Genomic DNA, 7,917 nt, shown 5'->3' with positions numbered 1-7,917 from the left:
CTAGTCATTCTACAAACATTTCATGATAACTAAAAATCTTTAAGAGTAAAATTATAAAAAAAATTAATTTATTTAAAATAAAAGTAATATGATTAAATATAATTTACTTAGATGTGATTAAAAAATAATTAAATACTATGTATAGTAAAAAATGATATTATTGAAGGATAAAATTTAAATTCATTTCCATGTATCATTTTTTCCCTAACATTTTCGTCCTATTTAAGTTCCTAACGTTTCAAAATCGTCTCAATTTTGTCCCGCCGTCAATTCTGTTAACGGATTCCTAACGGCAGGACAACATTGAGTCAGTTTTGAAACGTTAGGAACTTAAATAGGACGATTGAAACATTAGAGACAACTTTAGGACTTACCCCAAACGTTGGGGACAAAAACGATACTTTACTCTCATTTTTAAAAAGTTTCGCAAATTAGTATTTTATTTGATGGAACTAGTATATCTAGTGTTTTGTTATAAAAAGTTTTATAAAATTAATTAAATTTAAAGTTTAACTATTTTTAATACTAAAAATAATAAAATAATAAATAATAATTTTTACTCTTTTTTTTTCCAAAGATAATATCTTTATTGTAATTAAATGATTCAATTACAATACCCACACAAACAGGGATAAGCATATACAATAATAGAAATTTGGGGAACTCCTAAAAACAATAATACCAAGCTAAAGCAGTAGAGATTAAAAAAAAAAAGATAAGCTATTCTCTCCTCTTTAGTTTCAGTTGCTATGCCTCCCAAGTCGCCCAAATTCTTCTGCAAATGTCAGAGCTTGGGACAGAATTTTTCCAATCTCAACTCTATAATTTTCAAAAATGAGAGTGTTCCTGGACAACCAGATTTGCCATAGAAGGTAACTTACTTGACTGATTTTTTCTTTTGAGTCTATTCTTCTTTTCACCACTTCCATCAACTGACACCACCACTCCCATGGTTTCATAGTCGGATCTCTGGGAATCACACTTGTTACTGGTGATTGATTCTAGACTTGCACAACTCCCGGACAGAAAACCAGAGCATGGAGGTGCGTTTCTGGCAGTGAAGAACATCGCGGGCATAAATTGGGGATCTGAGGTATCCTCTTATGAAGATTTGTCTTCACTGCTAGCCCTTCGTGAGCAAATTCCATAGAAATGCCTTAATTTTTGGTTGGCATCGAACCTCCCAGATGCTCCTCCATAGTTGTCTACTTTAAAATCTGACATGAAGATCTTTCATAGGCTTATGAAAAAACTTGTAAGTTACTTCATATCCCGTTCTAACATTGTACTGACCTGAATCATGCTTTATCCACCTGACTGAATCTTCACCTTCTTCAATATCCATTTGGCAGATTTGTTGTGCTATGTTGGGACTGAACTTACTATAAATGAGCTGTGTATTCCAACCCCTATCTCATTGAATAGTTGTCTTAGCCAGATCAGATTTCCATTAATGCAGTCTTCTTCCTGTACTCGAAATGGAGGTAAGTTACTAAATCATGGATCTTCTTTGAATTTTACTATACACTGTGTCGTGACTTTCCATTTGGTACCCTGTTCCAGTACTTTTCTGTCTTCCAATAAGCTCTGCCAAATCCAAGATGGTCTCAGGCCTGGTTTCGCTCCTAAAAAAGAGGTAAGTCTAAAATATTTGCTTTTGAAGACTTTATAAAACAGAGAATTTGGTTTAGTCATTAGTCTCCATCCCTATTTTGCCAGCATCGCCAGATTAAACGCTTTGAGATCTTTAAACCCCATACCGTCTTCCTCTTTAATTCTGCTCATTGTATCCCAGTTGATCCATTGGAGTTTTTTTCATTCTGTTTTTGACCCACCAGAATTGCATCATCATTTTGTGAATATCATCTAATAGTGATTCGGGCAGTTTGAAACAACTTAGAGTATAGATAGGTATAGCACACCCCACAACTTTGATTAAGATTTCTCTTCCACTTGCTGACAATAGTTGACGCTTCCAACCTTGTAGCTTCTTCGACACCTTATCCTTTACATAAGCAAATGTCTAACTTTTAGATCTGTTAACAATAGATGGGAGACCCAAATATTTGTCTTGTGCACTAATATTAGGGACTCTAAGAAAAGTAGCAATTTCTTCCTTAATAGCATGAGGTGTATTCTTACTGAAAAATATTGCAGATTTACTGAAATTGATAATCTGACCGCTTAGGGAGCCATACTGTTGAATAACATTAATCAAATTAGCGCAATTATGTGGAGTTGCTTTACTGAAATAATAATTTTTACTTGTTTTCAAAGTATAACAATTATTTATTAGCTAATGAGTTATAGTTCAAATGACATAATCCCCTATACTTATCTAAGAGGTTGCAGATTCGAGTTTCCCTATCTTTAGTAAAAAAAAAATATTTATTAATAATATTATATAATTTATGATTAAATTAAAATATTTATATTAAAATTATATTTTTAAAATTTTTTAAATAATATTAACAGTTAAATTTGTACATTTTTCATAATTCACGAGTAAAAGTGTAAAACTTTTAAACTCTCTTATTTTTATGTTAAAATCGATACGAGTAAGTACAGTTGAACATGAGATAAACTTTATTTATTATCATAGGAAAAAGAATAAAACTATTACGGAGATATTTTTATTAAAATTTATTTAGAACTAATTTATATTTTAGTATCATATATTCATATTCATTCTTTGAATCAAAGTAATATGATCAAATATTGTATTATGTTAAAACTTATCAACATATTTTGTCTATTCTTGAGTTGAAGTAGCTGTGTTTATACCTAAAAATAATTACTTATACTAATTCATTTGATCCGATAATTAATCTCTTATATTGTCTCTTATTTATTATCATATTTTGCTTTTATAGTTTCTATTTCTCCTTCATTTGTTACATCTTCATTTTCAATATTCACTTGACTAGAATTTCTTGTTGGATTTAGTTTTGGAGCCAGTGTTATTAAAATCGGATCGGACCGACCGATTCGATTGAAAAACTGGTAAATCAGACCTTAAACCAATTCGGTCCGCTAATTGAACTAAAAAAGATAGAGAATTAGTGTGAACCGGTCAAATCCAAAAATAAACTGGTAAAAATCGGTCAAACTCGATAAGACCAGTCCGATCGAACCGCTGGAAGTTAAAAATTTTTAAAATGGGTGGGGTGGGTTTCAAACCCATGTCCTTAATGAAAAAGGTGTCAGTCACAACCACCAAGCTATCACACTTCTAATTAATGTATTTATAAAATCAAATAATTTATTTCTATTTAATTTATTTTAATTTTAGTTATAAACTCACTTATTTTTAAATTAATTATATTTTTATTTAACAATAATTATAAATTTACTTATTTTTTCTTTTCATAATTATATAATATCTATTAATATTATTTTTTAAAACACCTCACCCCCAACGGCCCAACCCACACATCCCACACCCCAGTACCCCACCTTCATCCCCAATCTCAATTTCTGAGTTCTCTCTCCATCCCCTTCCTCCTAATCTCTTCGAATCCAAGAACACTCGTTCTTCTCTCACACGACGATGCTAGCAACGGCGGCGCCGTCGCTCTCCGACACTGCCACCACTGCTTCCACCGCTTGGACCGGTCCATCCACTATCTTCGCTCCCTCCGATTCCTCCCTCCGCACATGCTTCTCTTGCTCTGGTCCCAGACTACTCCGCAAGCACATAGTTCCAGGCCTGAAAATTTGTTCAACAAGAAGCCATCCTATGAAAATCTCAAGGTCTTTGGTTGCTTGTGTTTCCCTTACCTGAGGCCTTACAACCGAAATAAGCTTGACTTTAGATCCTCACCAAGTGTATTTTTTGGTTATGGAACCTCTCACAAGGGCTACAAATGTCTCACAAATTATGAAAAAGTAGTCATTACAAGGCATGTTGTGTTTGATGAAGCCACATTCCCTTTCAAAGATCCTTCCTTTGGTTTCTATTCTCCGCCCAGTCTCGAATCTTCACCTGCTATTCCACAGCCACTACCATGTATTCCCATTATCCCTCACCAGGCCAAGCAACTCTCCTCACAACCAAACTCAGCTTCAACCTTACCCATAACAACAGCCTCACCTACCATCCCCTCTTCAGCCCCAACACAAATTCCTCCAAATTCTACTGTACCTTCTTCTCCTCTACCTTTCCATAGGGCCCCATCAGATGTCCCGATTCCAATTCCAATCGCTAATTTGGAAATAGTTCTACCTTCTGTTCTTGTTGTTAACACTCATCCAATGGTGATTAGAAGCAAGGCAGGTATTGTTAAGCCTCGTGTTTTTGTTGCAAGTATGGAGTCAAGGTCTGTCAAGCAAGCATTAGATGAACCAAAGTGGAAGAGTGCCATGGAGTCTGAATTTGTAGCTCTCCTAAGGAATAATACCTGGTCCCTGGTTTCTCTCCCAACTGGCAGGGAAGCTATTGGGAGCAAGTGGGTGTTTCGCCTCAAGTACAATGCTGATGGTAATTTACAAAAGCACAAGGCCAGACTTGTTGCTCAGGGTTTCTCCCAAAGACCTGGGTTTGATTTTACAGAGACATATAGCCCTGTTATCAAGCCAACATCCATCCGAGTTATACTGACCATTGCACTGGCAAATTCGTGGCCTATACGTCAATTAGACGTGAATAATGCCTTCATCCATAGGGAATTGCATGAAGATGTTTATATGAGACAGCCACAGGGATTCACTGTTGGTGATGGTTCATTGGTGTGCAAGCTTACCAAGGCTCTCTATGGGTTGAAGCAAGCCCCAAGAGCCTGGTATTTCAAGATCTCCACTGCTCTTCAAGGTCCGGGGTTCACCGCCACCAAGTCTGATGTTTTGGTCTTTGTTCGACACACTTCATCCTCTCTTGCTTATGTTCTCATTTATGTTGATGATATACTCATCACTGGTAGCTCAGAAAGCAAAATATCTGATGTTATTCAACGACTGAACTCTGCCTTTGCTCCAAAGGACATGGGTCCTTTACATTATTTCCTAGGCATTCAGGTCACTAAAACCAGTGATGGAAGATTGCTCATGACACAGAGTAAATATATCCAAGACCTGCTGCTCAAAGCAGGGATGTCAGGGTGCAAACTGTGCCATACACCCTTGCCCTCCACCTTGAAGATTCAGGCCACAGGGGGAGCTGAGTTTGCAAACCCTCATATGTATCGCTCAGTGGTGAGGAGTCTGCAATACCTTACCATCACCAGTCCTGAACTAGCATACAGTGTGAACAAAGTAGCACAGTTTATGTAGCATCCACTAGAGACACACTGGAAGCTGGTCAAACGAATCCTGAGATATGTTGGTGGCACTGCAACCTATGGCTTGAAGCTTGACAAAGCTTCACCCACTTCCTTGCTGACACTAAAAGCCTATTGTGATTTTGACTGGGCAGGGGATCTCAATGATCGCAAATCAGTTGGAGGGTTCTGTGTCTATTTGGGCAGGAATTTAATATCGTGGCAGTCTAAGAAACAAGGGGTAGTAGCTAGATCCAGCATAGAGGCTGATTACAGGGCATTAGCAGATTTAGTTGCTGAACTGATCTGGATAAAAGGCTTGTTAAGTGAGCTAAAGTGGAATGTTCCCGAAGCCCCCATGGCTTATTGCGACAATAAGAGTGCAGTCTTACTGGCAGCAAATTCCATTCTCCACTCAAAAACAAAACACTTTGAGATTGACTTGCATTTCGTAAGGGATTATGTGACAAAGAATGAGGTTCAGGTAAGTCATATACCAGGCTCAGCTCAGATTGCTGACACTCTCTCCAAAGCTCTTCCATCAGCAGCGTTTCTTGATCTCAGAGGCAAACTCAAGGTGCAGAATTCTCTGAAGATTCAGCTCCCTTGAGTTTGAGGGGGCATGATAGAGTGAAAGAAGATATTGAAAATGAACAAAGAGGGCCAGTTAGTTAATCATGTTTATCTAGCTATTAAGTTTGTTAGGAGGTTAGTTAAGTCTGCTGAGTTGGCACAAGTGGCCTAACTCTTCAGAAGCTTCTAGTGTATGTTATATAAGCCTTGTACAGCTGTAAGTCTCAATTAATGCAATGAAATCCTCCACTGTTCAAATCACTCTTCTCTGAACTCTCTCTTCTCTCACTCATCTTCTCTGCTCTCACTCACTAGTCTCTGATTCCTTCACACGTCATTATAAATTTGACTGTATTGTCTCCAAATCATGCCCTGTCTCTCTTATTCTCAGCCTATTCTTCTCTAATTTCTTCAACACTCTTTTACCATATTAATTAGGTTAGACTTTAGCATTTTATTTAAGATAATTATCAAGCAAAAAAATTAACAATATTTTACCACAAAAGAGAGAGATAAAAATCATGAGTGAAAAGAGGAGAAAAAGAGAAACTTCTGCACCCATTACCTGCATTTTCAGCCCTCTTTCTCACTGTTCTTACATTGTTCTTCAAGTATTTTTTAAGGACTCAAGCCATATAAATACAAACCTTTGTCCGTTTTCGCTAATTCTTGTGTTTATATTAAAGTCTCAGCAAGATAAAATGACCAACTACATATATATTTACATATTGATATAATATTGATTTATCAATATGTAAATATATATAGTTGGTCATTTTAATTATTTCTTAGTTTACATATTGTTTAAATATAGTTGGTCATTTTATAATATATAACCATTTGTTACTTCTAATTATGACAAAATTCAAGTTTTAATTCTTATGTCATCTTAGAAGACTATACTTTGTATTAACTTTTTCAACGTCAAAAATCACGATAATGATTCTTTAGATGCTAATGAGTTAAATGATGATTTTTAACAAATTTTTAAAAATTATTTATTGGTCCATTTTAAATTTATAAGTTTATAAAAATGTAAATTTCTTGGAATTTGAACTAAAATACAAAAATTGAATTTCTATTCTTATTCGTTTTGATTTTTTTTATATTTTATTTGGATTCAAATGGAAGATATTTTCTTATTAACATTTATATTTTAAAGTTAATAATTAACTTAAAAGTAGTGTCAATAATCTGTACAAATAGTAAATCGAATCAAGCTGATTCGATTTATTATATATGTATTGTATAGTAATAAATTGAATCAATGGTGTTATAATACCTAATTTAAATTATATAAATTCAATTTATATTTAAATATAGTGCTCTATATAATTCGATACAAATTAATTTGCGGAAATTATTTTCTGTATGGATGCAGGGTTGGTGAATTGGCCGGATATTGGCCAAGGAGGGGAATTACCGGAGGGTGGAGCTCACCAACAACACGCCGGGGGCGTGGTGGCTGAGCGGAAGAGCCATTTGGCAGCACGCCGGGGGCGTGGTGGCTGAGCAGGAGAGCCAGTTGGCAGCACGCCGGGGGCGTGGTGGGTGAACGAGAGAGGCAGGTGGCAGCACGCGTAGGGCGTGGTGGCTGATGTGGCAGAACGCCGGGGGCGTGGTGAGTCACCACGCAGGGGGCGTGGTACGTCGAAGTCCGTGATGGTGCGCGGAGTCCCAAGGCACCTGCTACACCACGCGGGGGGCGTGTTGCAGTCCTGCCTGCATGCAGGAGACAGCCCCCCCACCCCGGGAACCAGCGCCAGTGCTGCTCCATGTATATATATGCATGCCTTGGTTCTTCTTCACCTCCCATTGATGGTTTTGAGTTATGCTGAAGCACAAAACAGAAGGAGAGTGCGAGAGAAGGAAGAAGCTGTGAGTGAGTAGTATTAGTTTATAGGATTGATAAAAAATGGTGCGTGATTATGTGTTGCCTGAAGAACATATTATCAACTACTTGGACCATCCTATTTATGTAAGTAAGCAAATTTTTTTTTGTTTGACGTATTTAAATTATTTTATTTTTTATGTATTTTTTTTATGCATGTATATTATTTGTATTGAGAATATTATTTTATGTAGTTTA

The sequence above is a fragment of the Arachis ipaensis genome, chromosome B01, assembly GCF_000816755.2.
Source record: "Arachis ipaensis cultivar K30076 chromosome B01, Araip1.1, whole genome shotgun sequence".
Taxonomy (NCBI): Eukaryota; Viridiplantae; Streptophyta; class Magnoliopsida; order Fabales; family Fabaceae; genus Arachis; species Arachis ipaensis.
Note: the sequence above shows the minus strand (reverse complement) of the source record.